We start from the raw sequence: 19301 nt of genomic DNA on the forward strand, positions 1-19301 counted from the left end.
GGGCTCAAATCAATAAAATTAGAAATGAAAAAGGAGAATTTACAATTGACATCACAGAAATACGAAAGATCTTAAGAGACTACTACAAGCAACTATATGCCAATAAAAGCGACAACCTAGAAGAAATGGACAAATTCTTAGAAAGGCCTAACCTTCCAAGACTGAAGTTGGAAGAAATAGAAAATACGAATAGACCAGTCACAAGTACTGAAATTGAAACGGTGATTTAAAAAGTTCCAACAAACAAAAGTCCAGGACCAGATGGCTTCACACGTGAATTCTATAAAAAATTTAGAGAAAAGTTAACACCTATTCTTCTGAAACTACAAAAAATTGCAGCAGAAGGAACACTCCCAAACTCATTCTATGAGGTCACCATCACCCTTATATCAAAACCAGACAAAGATACCACAAAAAATTACAGGCCAATATCACTGATGAACATAGATGCAAAAGTCCTCAACAAAATACTAGCAAACCAAATCCAACAACACATTAAAAGGATAATACATTATGATCAAGTGGGATTTATCCCAGGGATGCAAGGATTTTTCAATATCTGCAAATCAATCAGTGTGATACACCACATTAAATTGCAGAATAAAAACCATATCATCATCTCAATAGATGTAGAAAAAGCTTTTGACAAAATTCAACACTGATTTATGATAAAACCTCTCCAGAAAGTGGGCATAGCGGGAACCTACCTCAACATAATAAAGGCCATATATGACAAACCCAAAACTAACAACATACTCAATGGTGAAAAGCTGAAAGCATTTCCTTTATGCTAAGGAAAAGACAAGGATGTCCACTCTCACCACTTTTGTTCAAGATTGTTTTAGAAGTCCTAGCCACAACCTTCAGAGAAGAAAAAGATATAAAAGGAATCAAAATTGGAAAGGAAGAAGTAAAACTGTCACTATTTGTAGATGACATGATTCAATACATAGAAAATCCTAAAGATGCTGCCAAAAAACTACTAAAGCTCATCAATGCATTCGGTAAAGTTGCAGGATACAAAATTAATACACAGAAATCTCTCACGTTTCTATACACTGACAATGAAAGATCAGAGATAGAATTTAAGGAAACAATCCCATTTACCATTGCATCAAAAAGAATAAAATATTTAGGAATAAACCTATCTAAGGAGGCAAAAGACTTGTACTCCAAAAACTGTAAGATGCTGATGAAAGAAACTGAAGATGACACAAACAGATGGAAAGATATACCATGTTCTTGGATGGGAAGACTCAATATTGTCAAAATGACTATACTACCCAAGGCAATCTACAGATCCAATGCATTCCCTATCAAATTACCAACGGCATTTTTTTGAGATCTAGAATGAAAAATCTTAAACATCTTCTAACTGTAGGTAGGATTTAAATTTGAAGAAATCCATTTGGAAGACTATTTGGATTGCAATCAAAATGCTAAATGGGTATGCCCATTTAGAATTTAGTTGAGTCAGCAACTTAATTTATGACTCTGTATTAAAGAAATGTGGACAAAGATGTACAGATATAGATATTTATTTGCAACACAATGAAATTAAGAATGAACCAATGTTCAATATGCAAGAGGTTAAATTATGGTACATCCTAACTGTGAAATGCATCTGTTAAAAAGAGGTGGGTCTATATATTCTGATATAGAAGTGGGTCTATATATTCTGATATAGACAGAGCTCCAAGAGCTATTAAGTGAAAAAAAAGAAAGCTGAGGAACAAAAGATAAGACATAATTCCAGATATGTTATATATTAAAAATGTTATACACTTATGTATGTTTGCACTTGCATATATGTAATAATAGCTATCATTGAGTTGCATTGCTCTAAACATGCTAATAAACTACCTCAGTTAATTCTAATTAAAAAAATAGAAGACATCAGAGGTCACTGCCTATACCTCCATCAAAAGACATGCGGGTTGCAGAAAGATAAGAGTAGACATACATTTCCTATTTCTCCATCTAAATACAATTAAAAACTTTGGACATTATATATAAAACAATGAGAAGTTGATGAGAATACTCTGAAAGATGTTGAGAAAAAGGCACACTAGCTCAGAACCTCAAAACCTAAGGAACAACATGGTAGTGAGATTTCTTTTTGTCTCATATATCCCAGACTTGGAGCTTTAGAAGTTGGCAAACCAGAAATGAGAACAGGTGAAGACAAAAATAGCCCCAATAAACCTGTTCTATCTGGGCACTGGACCACAAAAAGGGTATCCTAGGAAGGCAGAAAACTTTCAGATAGTAACTCCAAACATCCCAGAACTATGGCCCACCCCTACACATGCCAGCAAAGGCTAAATGGACAGCCTAGATCTCCACCCTTGCCCTAAGCCTGGGGTAGTGTCAGAAAAGGCCAAGTAGGAAGCTGGAAATTCTATCCTGCCAGGTGGTTATGAAGACCCACCTCTGCAATATCAGTGGAGACCACATATGGAAGTTCCACCTCTATCCAGCAGTAAAAAGGTGACTGAACCCTTCCCCTCTGAGGTTGTGACAGAGGAGGTATAGTGCAGAATCAGGAGTTTACCACTACCCTGCAGCAATAAGCATTCCTACCCCTCCCAGTCAAGGAGTTATCAGTGAAAGCCCAGTGGAGAGCTGGAACTCCCAACCCTGCCCGCCAATAACAAGGAGCTCCCCCACTCCCCTGTGTCAACAAAGGCTGAAGGGAGAACCTGGACTTCTAGCCTCGCCTGGCAGTAATGAAGTGGTCCTCTATCTTTTTCACTGCCAGAGCAGTGTCAGAGGAAGCCAGGTAACACAGAAAGTTTAAGTAAAATCCAGAAACTTATACATAATATACAAAATGGCCAGGTTTCAACTGAAAATCAGTCATCATACCAAGAACTAAAAAGATCACAGACTGAATGAAAAAACAATCAACAACTGCCATAACTGAGATGACAGAAATGTTAGAATTTCTAACAAAGATTTTAAGGCAGCTATCATAAAGATATTTCAACAAGCAATTACAAACATGTTTGAAACAAATGAAAACATGGAAAAATCTCAGCAAAGAAAATGAAAACACTAATTTGAAAAGATATATGCACCCCAATGTTCACAGCATTATTTACAGTAGCCAAGATATGAATGCAACCTAAGTGTCCATCAACACATGAATGGATAAAGAAAATGTGGCATACACACACACACACACACACACACACACACACACACACACTGGAATATTTCTCAGCCATTAAAAAAGAATGACATTCTGCCATTTGCAGTATCATGGATGGACCTAGAAGGAATTATGCTTAGTGAAATAAGTCAGAAAAAGACAAATACTGTATGTTATCACTTATATGTGGAATCTAAAAAATAAAACAAATGAATGTATAAAACAAAACAGAAACAGGCTCACAGATATAGAGAACAAACTAGTGGTTACCAGTGGGGAGGGGAAAGGAGGGAGGAGCAAGATAGGGGTATGGAATTAAGAGACACAAACTACTATGTATAAAATAAATAAGCAACATACAGCACTGGGAAATACAGTCAGTATTTTGTAATACCTTTAAATGGAGTATAATCTATAAAGATATTGAATCACTATGTTGTACACCTGAAACTAATATTGTAAATCAACTACACTTCAATGACGAGAAAAGAAAACCCTGAAATAAAAAAAGTCTCGGCAAAGAAGACCAGAGAAGAACAAAACAAAAATTTTAGAACTGAAAAATACCATAACTGAAATAGAAAACTCAGTGGATGGGCTCAGCAAGAGAATGAAAGAGAAAGAGGGAAGTGTCAGTGACCTAAAAGAATAATAGAAACTACTCAATCTGAACAACAGAGAGAAAATAGATTGAAGGAAAAATGAACAGAGCCTCAGGGACATGTGGGACTATAATACAAATTTAACATTCATGTCACTGAATTCCCAGGAGAGGAGAAAGAGGGCAGGGCTGAAAAAGTACTCAAAGAAATGGTTAAAAACTTCCAGAATTTTGCAAAAGACATAAATGTATAAATTCAAGAAGATGAGCAAACAGAATAACCCCCCTGCCAAATCTACACCAAGACACATCCAGTCAAACTTACTAAAACTAAAGGAAAAAAAGGACACCTTGAAAGCAACCAGAGACAAATATGTACTATCTTTAGTGGAAAAACAGTTTGAAAGAGAGTAGATTTCTCATTAGAAATGATAGAGGCCAGAAGGAAGTGACACAACATTTTTCAAGTGCTGAAAGAAAAGAAATGTCAACCCAGAATCCTATATCTGATGAAAATATCCTTCAGGAATAAAAATCAAGACATGCTTACATGAAGGAAAACAAAGAGAATATGTTGCCAGCAGACCTACTCTGAAAGAATGACTATGGGCAATCACCATGTGTTCTACAATTATTAAATAAATTTAATTTGGCATTAAAAAATTCACCAAAAAGAAAGCTCCAGGCCCAGATAATTTTACCAGAGAATTCTACCAAATGTTTAAAGAAGAATAAACACCAATTCTTGACAATCGCTTCCTGAAAATAGAATGGAACGTTTCTCAACTCATTTAAAAAAAAATAAATTTATTTATTTATTTTTGGCTGTGTTGGGTCTTTGTTGCTGCACACGGGCTTTCTCTAGTTGCAGAGACTGGGGCTACTCTTCGTTGTGGTGCGTGTGCTTCTCATCACGTTGGCTTCTCTTGTTGCAGAGCACAGGCTCTAGGCATGTGGGCTTCAGCAGTTGTAGCACGAGGGCTCAGTAGTTGTGGAGCACAGGCTTAGTTGCTCCGCAGCATGTGGGATCTTCCCAGACTAGGGCTCAAACCCGTGTCCCATGCATTGGCAGGTGGATTCTTAACCACTGTGTCACCAGGGAAGCCCTCAACTCGTTTTTTGAAGCTAGTGTTAACCCTGACAGCCAAACTAGATAAGGTCAGTGTCTCATGAATACAGACACAAAAATTCTTAACAAAATATTAACTAGTAGGGCTTCCCTGGTGGCGCAGTGGTTGGGAGTCCGCCTGCCGATGCAGGGGACACGGGTTCGTGCCCCGGTCCAGGAAGATCCCACATGCGGCGGAGCGGCTGGGCCCGTGAGCCATGGCCGCTGAGCCTGCGCGTCCGGAGCCTGTGCTCCGCAACGGGAGAGGCCACAACAGTGAGAGGCCCGCGGACCGCAAAAAAAAAAAAAAAAAAAAAATTAACTAACAGAATTCAGCAATATATAAGAAGTTTTACACCATGACCAAGTAGGGTGTATTCTAGGGATGCAAAGCTAGTTTAATGTTAAAAAATATATATATATAATCCACCATATTAAATGGCTAAAGAAGGAAAAAAAATCACACGATCATATCAACTGATGAAAAAAACAAGCGTCTGACAAGATTCAATACTCATTCATTATAAGAACTCCCAGAAATATAGGAATAGAAGGGAACTTCCTCACTTTATAAAAAGCATCTACAAATAACAAACAAAAAAATCAAACAACAACAACAAATACATGTGCTAAAATGTAGCAAGCCACATGGACTTCCCTGGTAGTGCAGTGGTTAAGCATCTGCCTGCCAATGCAGGGGATATGGGTTCAATCCCTGGTCTGGGAAGATCCCACATGCTGTGGAGCAACTAAGCCCGTGCACCACAACTACTGAGCCAGCGCTCTAGAGCCCGTGAGCCACAACTACTGAGACCGTGTGCCACAACTACTGAAGCCTGCACACCTAGAGCCTGTGCTCCGCAACAAGAAGCCACTGCAATGAGAAGTCCATGCACTGCAACGAAGAATAGTCCCTGCTTGCCATAACTAGAGAAAGCCCACGCACAGCAATGAAGACCCAATGCAGCCAAAAATAAATAAAATTAAAATCAAAATGTAGTGAGCCACAAATGGGATGAAGGAGAAAAATGAAGCAAGAAAAACTCGATCACTTCAACAAAATCTAGAAAGGAAATACGGGGTAGCAGTCATAAGAGAGCAAATGAAAGAAATATAAAATAAAATGGCAGTAACAAGATCTAAAGTTAATTATCAGAAAAAATGTCTCCCTATTAAAAGAGACTCTAAGATTACATAAATACAATTATCAGCTATAAGCTGTTTATAAGAAAACACGTAAAATGATTCTAAGAAATTTTTAAATGAAGGTGGCAACACAAAAACGAAGAAAAATATAGCTGGCAAATATTATCAGAAAAAGTAGGAATGCCAATTTTAAAAAGAGTAGAAATGAAGGCAAAAAAAGTTATATGGGACAATGATTTTTTTTTAATGTTATCTATTTATTTTTGGTTGTGTTGGATCTTCACTGCTGTGCATGGGCTTTCTCTAGATGCGGCAAGCGGGGGCTACTCTTCGTTGGGGTGCATGGGCTTCTCATTGCAGTGGCTTCTCTTGTTGTGGAGCACGGGCTCTAGGCACACAGGCTTCATTAGTTGTGGCACGTGGCTCAGTAGTTGTGGCTTGCGGGCTCTAGAGCACAGGCTCAGTAGTTGTGGTGCACGGGCTTAGTTGCTCCACGGCATGTGGGATCTCCCTGGGCCAGGGCTCGAACCCGTGTCCCCTGCATTGGCAGGTGGATTCTTAACCACTGCACCACCAGGGAAGTCCCGACAATGATGTTTTATAGTGATTAAAAAATTATATACATATATAAAACTAAATAAAGTGTAACAGACACAAAGCTTAATATAGCATCAAAATACAGAAACAAAGGTTATTAGAAACACAGAATTTGGTAAAAACATAATCATTGTGGGAGCCTAATATACCTCTCTTAGACTTTAACTGGTCACAAAAAGAAACAAAAAAAGAGAGACAGACAGGATACAAACAATACCATTACCAGATAATAAGCATATATTTAGAACTTTGTATCTTTTAAAGTGAATCTGGAACATCTACATTTAGATAAACTGATTTTTTATAATGTCATAAAGAACATTCAGAAGAGTAGCAATAGGCCACATTATGTGACTATGATGCAATAAAATTAACTCAACAGTAAGAAAGATAAAGAAAACTAACTACTAGGAAATTCAAAAGATAATCTGAAATGACTTGAGTCCAAGAGGCAGGGAAAACAAATTATAGACTATTTAGAAATTGATCAAGTTGGGGGAAAAATTCTTGTGCTGAGAAAAAAATACATAATCTTCAATACATGTATTATCTATCTAAAATGGATTACGAAAATAACTGAAAAAAAGAATTCACTGTAGAAGCCAGGAAAAGGACAAATCAAACAAAATAAACCAGAAGAAGGGATTAATAAAGGTCAAACAAAAATATATGAATGAAAACAAACCAAAAAACCCAGAGGGGAATTGAAATCAACCAACAAAATATTAAGAATGAGGGGCTTCCCTGGTGGTATAGTGGTTGAGAGTCCACCTGCCAATGCAGGGGACGTGGGTTTGAGTCCTGGTCCAGGAAGATCTCACATGCCGCGGAGCAGCTGGGCCCGTGTACCACAGCTGCTGAGCCTGTGCTCTGGAGCCTGTGAGCCACAACTACTGAGCCCACATGCTACAACTACTGAAGGTTGCATGCCTAGAGCCCGTGCTCCACCACCACAATAAGCCCACACACCGCAATGAAGAGTAGCTCCCACTCGCCGCAACTAGAGAAAGCCTGTGCACAGCAACGAAGACCCAGTGCAGCCAAAAATAAATAAATAAATTTATAAACAAATACTAAGAATGAGAAAGAGCTAAAAACTATTGATATGCTGAGATTAAGAAAAAAATCTATAAGAGAATTCACTTAAATCTAGATTAAATGTACGATTTTATAGGAATATAAATAACCAAAACGGGTTCAAGAAGAAATTGGGAAAATATAGAACGCTATCTTCACAAAAAGGCCGCAGATCCTGATGGCAATCGAAGTGGAACTCCATCTAAATTTGTACAGATTAATTCCTCTGCTATATAAATTGATCCAGAGTATAGAAAAGAACAAACAGAAAGATGGAAAGCATTCCAACCCATTTAAAGATGTAAGCATAATCTTGAAACCAAAACCAAAACTACACAGTGGATTTCAAAAACTTGAGGCCTATGGGCTGAATCTGACCTGTGAACATGTTTTGTTTGGCCTATACAAAGTTCTAAATGTTGAGATAGTTTAAACTGAAGAGATTTAGCATAAAATTTGCAATTTTCCAGCTTTACATGGAAAAAGATCAGAAGATCTGGTAACTCTGGGCTTTATTCTTTCATGGCAACAATTGGTTAGTGCTGAGTGGCCTTGGGGGCCTCCAAGCTGCCATGTTGTTGCACAATTGGGAGGAGACCTTACAGTTGAGTGTTGAGTGCAGCCCTGGGCCTAGGTCAGCATGCTTTCGTTTGTCACTATGTTCACCATTGCTTATCACTTCGTAAGTCTGAACCAAATGTTGGTGGTCACTTATTGTGCTTACGCTGTTATTTTCTCAGCGAATATAAATATTTCTACCTCTATCAAAAAACCAAAATAAAAGAAATCGAGGACTGCACAATTTTGTTTTCTACCCAGTGTACTCAAATGATTCAATTTCCTGCCTGATGCTGTTGACTTGTTGGCACTGAGTTTGTGCCCCTGCTTTATGGTTTCTAATGTTTGATTTCCCTGCATCAGATTGCAGAAATACTCATATTCCTTTTTAATATGTAGATGGTTTTGCATCTCAAATTTAAATGTTTAAGCCATCTTGAATCTATGGCATGGAAAAAAGATCTAAAACTGTTTTTCCAAATGGTTAGTCATTTGTTCCAATAGCATTTATAAAATTCTTTCTCCACTGTTTTAAAATTATACTTTTTTCACAGTCACTTTTTGTACACGCCTGGGTCTGTTTCTGGATTTTGTAGTCTGTTCTTTTTTTTCTATCCATGATGTCCTGAATCAGTACTCAATGTTTTGTTTTAATATAACTTTAGCAAACCAACAGTTCATACACGATAAGAAAATTTACTTCCATCATTACTCTTTCTTTTTAATATTTACAAGCCTATTCTTAGACAATCTTTTTCAGATAAACAATTTAAAAAATATCATGTTAGGAAGTTGATTGAAAGTATATTAAATTTATAGCTTACTTTAGGGAGAATGGGTCTTTATATACAGGCACACGATATATTTTTCATTTATTCTAGTCTTACTTTATGGCTCTCAGTAGATTCACATAGCTTTAGTCATAAAGGTTTTATACTTTTCTTTAGTTTATTCCCAGTTTTATTGTATATATTTTTGTTACTGTTATGATTGGGATTTTTTTTCCATTATATTTTCTGAACTGGTTATTCCTGGCATGGAGAAAAGCTACTGCTTTTTGTATATTTATTTTGGAGCCTAACCTGGAAAAATTTTTAGGGCAGGTGCAACTAACTGCCTGCATAAAAATAAATCTTAATAAAGCACCCACAGAACACTCAGCTCTGAGCAGTGAGTACTCCATGAAAAACTAGCTGCAAAAAATACACCAAGTCAACTGAACACAGTGACTTTCTATAGTGACTTTTTACTTATATATCACCTAAAATAATTATAAAAGATACATATCACCAAATATAACTTGTATTTTGAACTAGCTGATCTAGAGATCATCTTTCTGGCAACAAAACAGCAAACTGGCAATTTGTCTGTCAAGACCCTGCCCAAACAGGACAGTGCCAAAACACTGTGCTTTGAAGATGTAATCGTTTTATTTTCTAATATAACCAAAGGTGGTCTTGTGAACAAACTGTAAGTTTGAGAAAACCAGGACACGTCCCTGTTTTATTCAGTTAGAGTATAGAAACTAATTGCAGAAGAGATCTTTCTCTCAGACCTATGACTGAGTTTCAGTTAATGAGTTACAGTGTGGCCTCACTGGACTGGCCAGTACCTGGCCCTACTGCAATAACCTGAGCCTGAGAGAATTAGATGGCAGGTTCTATGTCTGTATTAACAGTCAGGGGTTGATATGGAGCCTCTGCAGCTCAGCCTATAGCTGACTGGTCTGCACCATATCAGTGGCCACTAAAACTGTAAACACATCTATTATTAGTTGGATTTGGTATATTTCACTGCTAAAGAATATAAGCATTTGCTTGAATATGCATAAATTTTCCCTGGAAGGATATTGAAATTGATAACATGAGCTGTTTTTGGTGAAGGGACAAGGAACCTAGAGAGGACAGAGTCTTTTGAGATATATATATATATAAATATATATATATATACATATATATATACACACACACACACATATATGTGTATATATATCCTTTTATATCTTTTAAATTTAAAGTAAAAATAAAATCTGTGATATATTTGACCAATATTTATCTACAGCTGCATATGAAAGCTAACAGAGACAATGGTAGTAAAGGATTTAAGAGAGAAAGTGTTAGTACAAGTCCATCTATATAGAAGCATAGATTATATATGTATAGAATTAAGCATACATTTCCTGCCGTTTCCAGTGTGTGCCAGTTAATGTCAAACACTTAGGTCCCCCGGAAAGCACCCCTACACTAGGAAGAATACTTCAAGTGTAGCGGAGAAACACTTTTAAAAACCACTTATATTTATTCTAACTCTAAATTCACCAAAGTTATACACTTTTAAATTCTGTTTTCCTCACATGACTCCCCTGGTCAACATTCAAGTTTACCTGAAAATTCTATTTCTCATGGCAAATCTATAAATTGGCAGTCTTGTGAGCTTTTGTTAGCAAGATCTTCCTAGGCCTCGGTTATCCCTGAGTAAAGGTAAGGTTGCATTTCTGTATGTGTGGAGGCCCAGATCCTGGAATGCGCCAACTCAGGTGGAGTTTCTGTACTGAGATGTTTTGTTCCTGAATACCTAAGCTACCACTCCTGCATCACTACCTCACTTCCTTTAAAGTGCTCCAGTCTCTACCACTTATATTTCAGAAGTTTCCTCTGCATTCCCAGTCTTTTATAACTTTCTCTGGTACTTGTCTGTTTAAAATTCTTCTCAGGTATCAGGGTTCAAAAATGTTTTATCTTCAAAAGGCAGACAGCTAGGCAAGATAATTGCCTGGTGTTTTGTAAATATTTCTCTAAAATATCTTCTACTATTTGAGTTGCAAAGTCTGAGGTCATTCTTATCTTTTATTCTCCAGAGAATATTTCTTCCTTTCCGGTTTAAAGGGAGGAAATATGGGGATATATGTATATGTATAGCTGATTCACTTTGTTATAAAGCAGAAACTAATACACCATTGTAAAGCAATTATACTCCAATAAAGATGTTAATAAATAAATAAATAAACTGGTAGGTAGGTATATGGGTATACTGTCTTTAAGTGCCAAATCTGGAAAATAAGTATGCCATAAAATCTCAATCTGTAGGCAAAGGTCTATTTTTCTCTTCAATAACTTCTTCAGTTATTCTTTTACTGAGCCTTCCTCCTATTTGCAATCCACCCTCATCCTCCCAATTATTTAGAGGAGATTTGCAGGAGAAAAAACTAAGTTTACAGATTTGTTATAACCTATTTGTCTATTCCATTTGTATTTTAATCTGGATCTTTCCATCTCAGTTAGCTTCAATTTTACTGACTGCTCTATTATTTTGATGCCATTTTTTTTCTTAAGGGATGTTGTAAATTTCTTTATACTTTTTATCACAGTGCTTTAGGTTTTTGTTTTGTTTTTAAATTCTAACCAATTCCTTTTAATAGTCTTTGTGTCTTTTATTCTTTTCAGCCTTATTATTGATAATTCCATTCCTTTGGCAATTTTTTTTTCTTCTGTTTCTTCTATTACCATTGTTTTCTCTGGGTCTGTACACAGCTTTTCTCTTTTTTTGGTATTGCCAAAGTTCTAAAATCAAGCCTGAGGTGCTATCTTTGTTTATCATAACTGAAGTTTGTCTTCTTAAACATTTTTAATTTCAGATGTCTGTTATTTTGGTGGGTCTATTTTTACTCTGCCATAGTCAGCTCCATAAAGACTTTCCCTCCATTTCTGTGTAATTATAAAGTTTCTATTTTCAATTTGAATTATTCCATAAGATCTTTATGAGACTTCACTTTGATGATGGGTAAAGGGTTCAGATTTGATGTCTTGTACTCCCTGTGGACTTCTATCCCAGACACAACTATACATGCACTGTAATCTCACAAATAATCTGTTTATTAGCCTTTAACTATTGACTTCTATTTAATTCACAGTCTTGTGATTAAGAATTCTTTTTAAACATTTATTTTTGGCTGTGTTGGGTCTTCATTGCTGCGCACAGGCTTTCTCTAAGTTGCAGCGAATGGGGCCTACTCTTCATTGCGGTGCATGGGCTTCTCATTGTGGTGGCTTCTCTTGTTGTGGTGCACAGGCTCTTAGGTGTGTGGGCTTCAGAAGTTGTGGATCGTGGGCTTTGGAGTGCAGGCTCAATAGTTGTGGCACATGGGCTTAGCTGCTCTGCAGCATGTGGGATCTTCCTGGACCAGGGATCGAACTGTGTTCCCTGAATTGGCAGGCGGATTCTTAACCCCTTTGCCACCAGGGAGGTCCCTAAGAATTGAACTCTTAAAAGTATGGGTTGTAGGAAAAACAGCACAGGGTAATGCTGAGATAGGTGGAGGATGAAATGAAAGACAAGTTGTAAGGGAGAAAAATACTCTTAGGTTGAACTTCACACCATAATTACACCAAGGTAGTGAAAAGAAATAAGAAGCAATGAGCAGTTCTCATCCTCAATATGAAATAAACCTTAGGTGTAATACCTGCTTAACTTTAGTAAAAAGCTGATTCTTCCCCCCAACAAAACAACAAATCAAAATGCAATAGGAGGGAATTCCCTGGCAGTCCAGTGGTTAGGACTCTGTACTTCCACTGCAGGGGGCATGGATTTGATCCCTGGTTGGGGAACCAAGATCCCGCATGTCACATGGTGCAGCCAAACAAAACGAAACAAAACAAAACAAAAAGCAATAGGAAAGCAATGCCTACATTACTCAAACCATACTCTAATTACGTGTGAATGTTTAATTTTCAACATCTCTCAAGTTTGACGAATGGGTCAGTGAGTAGAATCGGATCTTATTCTCCATTAATGGCTTATCATCTCCTGGTTCTTGTACAGGTGGGCATAATAGACACTTGCAGAGCACAAAACAAATATAATTCTTAAAAATTTGATTAAGTGCTTCTAGGTGCTGGAGTAAACAGTATTTACTGTTGATGTAATGTTAATCTATTTATTTATTGGGATTAATATAAAGATGGATCATGAAAAGAAAAATCCTTAATATGAAATATTTTGAAAAAATTTTTGATTGGGTAATAGATATGTTATTTGAGAAATGTTTATATCCTTTCTGTTCCTTCAAGAAAACCAACCTGATTGTAAAGAAGGAATTAAAATTATTATTTACAGATGATAGTAAAATAAAGACCATTAAAAGAACAAAAAAAGAATACTAATAAATATACACAATATATATTAAGAATATATGAAAGATACAAAAGAAGATGTGAATAACTGAAAACATATATCTGCTTCTTGGTTGTAGAAACGCAATATTACAAAGATGTCAATTTTCCTTAAATCTATAAATTTAATGCAGACACAGTAAAAAAATACCGACAATTTGGCTCTTTCTAGAGAGAGGAGGGTGGTTATAGAAGCTAATTCTAGTTCAATAGGAAAAATGAAAATGAGAGACTAGCCAGAAATATTCCAAAAAAGAAAAACCTGTGTTATTACCACATGAATTGACAGGTTAACAGGACAGAATACAGATACAGTAGTTAGTCATAGCTGCTGTCTGCCAATATCTTCAGCTTTCCATCTAGGCACATGTATGACTACACTTCCTGGCCCTCTTATAGTGGGTGAGGCCATGTAATGAATACTCGTCAATGAGTTGTAAAGGGAATCAATGTTTGTTACTTTCAGGCTAAACAATATTTATTGATGGTGTGAGACTCTCCAGAGCCCTCTTTTCCTTAGCCATGACAACAGGCAATGTTCAAGATGGTGGCAGCTTAATGTTAGCCTAAGTTTTTGAGTAAGGAGATGTGGCGTAGAGCCCCTAGCTGACCAAAAGGAAAGACATTTCTTGTTACAAGCCACTAAGATTTTGAAGTTGTTTGTGACTAAGGCATAACTTAGCCTATCCTGGCGGATACAAGAAAGTTGAAGAGCAGCCCACATTCAAGCAGAAATCTAATATGTCATAAAGTTGATATTACCCATTAGTGAGAGTAAGCACTCTCACATTATCAGTGAAACTGTCAATCAGTAAAATTGTCAGCCTCCATGAGAACAACTTAGCAAAATTATACAGGGACTTACCCACTGACCCAGCAATTCCACATTTAGGAATTTATCTTTCAGATGTGCTTCCATGTGTACTCAAAGTGTTCTTGAAGAAACAGCAGTGAACAGTCTTGAAGCAGGATCTTAGCACCCTGCCCAGAAACTGAACCTGAGTAGCCTGGATGAAAAACCAGAAATCCTAGCCACTAGTACACCAGGCGCTAGAGGTTAGAAGCAAAGTTACCCTGGCTCTTGCCTTGTTTGGAAGCAAGAATGTTTCAAGGAGGCAAAAACTGTAAAAACAGGTACAAAGTTTATTATTAGAAGCACAGCACAACATGTGGGAGAGCACACAGAGAAGCAGTTCACTTATTTAAGGCAGGAGCAAAACAGGAATACACACCCAGAGAGAAAGGGTTTGGGCATCCTTCTTAATGAGGAGGAATGCAGTAAAGAGGTGGTTAAATCGTTTATGTAGGGGCAGTTCTTCTGGATCTTAGTTTTCCTCTGGCCAATTATCTCACTTCTTTTCCACATCTGAACTGCCCTAGGACCCTTCCCTATATGCATGCGCATCTTTTTGTCAAGATGAATTCCAGCACAAAGGCTAAATGGAGTATGGCCACACATATTATGGGATGATGCCCCCTCCCTTTTTGACCCCTGAGGAGCCTTCTTGTGCGTGTGTAGTCGGGGACGTTTCCTTGATCTCAGGAGTGATAGATGTGGTCCTCTTATCTCTTTATTCCAGCAGACCTTAGCTCCTGCCATTAATTTTGTCCTTGGAGTGTCTAGGGAAAAGAAAGTTCCAATTTACTCTGCTTGACAAACTTCAGCTGCTCAGCCCAGGGGCCCATCTACTGCCTACCTTAAATGACACACATGTACCAAGGTCTTCTTTCCAGCCTTGCTTGTAATAGCAACAGGTTGAAAGCAACCTAAATATGCAACTGGTTAAGTTATAGTATATAACCATAATCTAATTTTGCAATTGTTAAAAAAAAAGCTCTGGATCTATGGATGTGCTGATTTGGCACAGTTTCCATTATAATATTGCTAAGTAAATAAAACAAAAACAAGGTACAGAACAGTATATGTGGCATATTACTATTAATGTAAAAAGAGGGCTTCCCTGGTAGCGCAGTGGTTTAGAGTCCGCCTGCTGATGTGGGGTACACGGGTTTGTGCCCCAGTCTGGGAAGATCCCACATGCCGCGGAGCGGCTAGGCTCGTGAGCCATGGCCGCTGAGCCTGCGCGTACGGATCCTGTGCTCTGCAACGGGAGAGGCCGCAACAGTGAGAGGCCCGTGTACCGCAAAAAAAAAAAAAAAAAAATTGTTTATGTAAAAAGAATGAAGAGAGAAGCTAGTTTTGTATATGCCTAAGAAGTCTCTGGAAGGGAACATAAAAAACTGGTACCAGTGATTGTCTCTGACAGGGCTGGGAAGAGACTGACTTTTCACTGAATATTTGTTTATGATACCTTTTGTATTTTATAGCACATACACATATTACATATTACTTATTAAGGAGAATAAAATAAAAATCTAACTGTAAATGGGAATAGAAAAAAGGTTCCCTGTGTTGTTTGTGAAGATTTGTAAGGCTTTTTCAAACTTCATTCTTATTCAAAAGACTTGGTTGAAAACCCTGGCCTTTTCTGGATAGATTTGGTGAGGAAAATTTTCTGCAAAGATTATTAGATATTTCATAAATAGCTATCCTGTAGCTATCTGTCTTAAATCAACATTTGCTTAGACAAGGTAATTACTGAATGATAATTTAAATTCCTCCTTTACAATTATGTATATATAAATTGTTTCTTCTCTGAGTTGTCTAATGTCTCTAGAACAATGTTAAAAATAACATTAAGAATGGACATTCCTGTCTTATTCGTAATCTAATGAGACTGCTGTTTTATCAGTAAATAGGATGTGTATAGCTTGAGACAACATACATATACACAAACACACTTACCATGTTAAGAAGTTTCCATCTATTTCTAATAAACTACGTTTTACTGAATTGGAAAATGCATTCTTTGAGGATAACAGAGATTTCACTCATTCATTTTATCAACTCAGTAACAATTAGTCTTTTTAATATTTCTCTCTACTCAAAAAAGCACTTGAGGAGACATCCCTGGTGGCACAGTGGATAAGACTCTGCACTCCCAATGCAAGGGGCAAGGGTTCGATCCCTGGTTGGGGAACTAGATCCCACATGCATGCTGCAAGTAAGAGTTCATGTGCCACAACTAAGGAGCCCACATGCCGCAACTAAGGAGCTGGCGAGCCACAACTAAGGAGCCCACAAGACGCAATTAAGGAGCCCACCTGCCACAACTAAGACCCAGCGCAACCAAATTAAAAAAAAAAAAACCACTTGAGGACTACTGATGAGCATCTCTGACTTCACTAGAAGATCTTCTAGGGACTTCCCTGGTGGTGCAGTGGTTAAGAATCCGCCTGCCAGTGCAGGAGACACAGGTTCGATCCCTGGTCTGGGAAGGTCCCACATGCCGCGGAGCAACTAAGCCCATGCACCACAACTACTGAGCCTGTGCTCTAGAGCCCGCGCACCACAACTACTGAGCCCATGTGCCACAACTACTGAAGCCCGCGTGCCTAGAGCCCATGCTCTGCAACAAGACAAGCCACTGCAATGAGAAGCCTGTGCACCACATCAAAGAGTAGCCCCCACTCGCCGCAACTAGAGAAAGCCTGTGCACAGCAACAAGGACCCAACGCAGCCAAAAATAAATAAATAAATAAATAAATAATTTAAAAAAAGGATCTTCTATTTCTTTGACTTCTTTTGGTCTTGGCTTTAGATTGGGATTTGTGAAAAAGAACTTCATTGATCTCTGTGAGGCTGCTTTATAGAAGCGAGTAAATCAACAGACAGTAGGCACAGCAGGGAGAATACTTAGGATCTGGTTGAAGCCACACAGCAGCTCTTCAGCAAACACTGAATCAGAGCATTTAACCATCTGAAATATATACTTAGAATCAACTTTACATCTCTCAGGTGTAAAATAAAAAAACAAAATTTCATCACAGACAGTTGGCAGCACTACTTAAATACTTTCACTGAGCTCCTTGTTTTCAATTCATTATAGAATAGTTTACTTTTGGAAACAAACTACAAGGTTAGAGGTCTCATATAGTTGATGGATTGGAGATTGTATCTTTCTAGGGTCTCTCTTGAAAATAACTCCATAGATTCCATTGATGGTTTTCGCTTTAAATTTCAGGAAACTAACAACCTGGGGGCTTTCATATTTGAAATGCTCTTCCTAGGGTCATGACTTCCAAAGCAAAAGGGTTAGACACTGGCTTAAATAAGTAAGAAAAAATGTGCATGTAAAATCTCTATATTAAATAGACTATAATGTTCAGCTTACTACTTTGTGTTTCTTAGTCATATTGATTCAAGTTCAAACTTATTGTTAATAATCAAATATTCAAAATAGCATAAGCACAATTATAAATATATCACCTATGGATTTGGATTGCACTCAGTGCAGCAATACAATTAATCTAGGAAAAATCACCTCAGGAGACCCAGTTGAACATATAATCCCCCAAACTGGGGAATCTTTTTTCCTTCAAACAATTCTTTAAAGGGTTTTCCTCAGTGGTCCAGTGGTTAAGACTCTGCCTTCCAATGAGGGAGGCGTGGGTTTGACCCCTGGACGGGGAACTAAGATCCTTCATGCTGCGTGGTATGGCCAAAAATTTAAAAAAATTAAAAAAACAATCTTTTAGGATATTAATCAAAATAAACATTTTACATAATGTTTTAGAGAGTCTATGACTAGCATTCACATACATAAATATCATTTAATCCTTATAATCACTGTGGGGTAGGTATTATACTCAGAAGAAACTGAGACACAGAAAGGTCAAGTTGGTTGCCCAAACTGAAACTACTAGTGAGTGGTAGAAGAGGGACTGAAACCACGTCTGAATCGAAATCCTTTACTCTTCCCATGAGAGCCTGCTGCTGCCTTCCATGGACCTTACTAAATTTGCACTGGACAGTGTTTGAATGAATGCACAAGTGAAACAATTTCTGTGACTGCTTCCTATGGGCAATGAGCATGCTGATACATCCAGCATTATCTTCACTGCTTAGAGAGAGAGGCCCAAGAAAGGCCAATACTGTACTGTAATTCCCAAAGAATTTTGAACAGTGAAAAAAATATACGTATATATGTTTTAAAAAACTTTTAATTTTGAAATAATTTTAGATTTACAGAAAAGTTCACAAGTTCCCACATACACTTTGCCTAACTTCCCCTAACGTTAAAATCCTTTTTTTAAAAAAAAAAAATTTATTTATTTTGGCTGCACCAGGTCTTAGTTGCTGCATGCGGACTCCTTAGTTGCGGCATGCATGCTGAATCTTTTAGTTCTCTGACCAGGGATTGAACCCTGGGCCCCCTGCTGGGAGCGCGGAGCCTTACCCACTGGACCATCAGGGAAGCGCCCCCCCCCCTTTTCTTGACCCTAGGAAGAGAATTTCAAATACGAAAGCCCCAAGGTTGTTGCGGCATGCAAGATCTTAGTTCCCCAACCAGGGACAGAAACTGCGCCCCCTGCAGTGGAAGCAGGGAGTCTTAACCACTGGACTGCCAGGTAAGTGCCCCCAGTGTTAAAATCTTACACAACCATAGTACAATAACGGGAAATCAACACTGGCACAATACTATTAACTAAACTTCACACTTTACTAGGCTCCAATTCAAGATCCCACATCACATTTAGTTATGTCTCTTTAGTCTTCTACAATATGTGACAAAAAACCATGACTTTTAAATTAAAATTAATCAAGGTTTATTTGATTCTGAAAATGTCATGGCATTTCTGGAAACAGTACTGAATATTGAAAACATGCCTTGGGAACTGCTGGGTCTATGTGAAAACAAAGAAAACATCCTGAAATAAAGAGCTACAGTGGCCATACAGACGGAGAAAAGAGTCACTCTTTAAATAAAAGGAAGAGTTGGCTGTAATAGTCTGACTAGGTCAGTTATATTTAATATACCTGTCCACAGA

At 37.7% G+C, this 19301-nt stretch overlaps 1 protein-coding gene across 2 annotated transcripts in view; it reads right to left on the bottom strand.

Annotated features, from left to right (window-relative positions):
* Positions 1 to 19301, bottom strand: part of RNF24 (ring finger protein 24) — a 149628-nt gene that overhangs the window by 99699 nt on the left and 30628 nt on the right. The gene's annotated exons all lie outside the window — the stretch shown is intronic.

Source organism: Lagenorhynchus albirostris, chromosome 15 (assembly GCF_949774975.1).
Source record: "Lagenorhynchus albirostris chromosome 15, mLagAlb1.1, whole genome shotgun sequence".
In the NCBI taxonomy this organism is placed as follows: Eukaryota; Metazoa; Chordata; class Mammalia; order Artiodactyla; family Delphinidae; genus Lagenorhynchus; species Lagenorhynchus albirostris.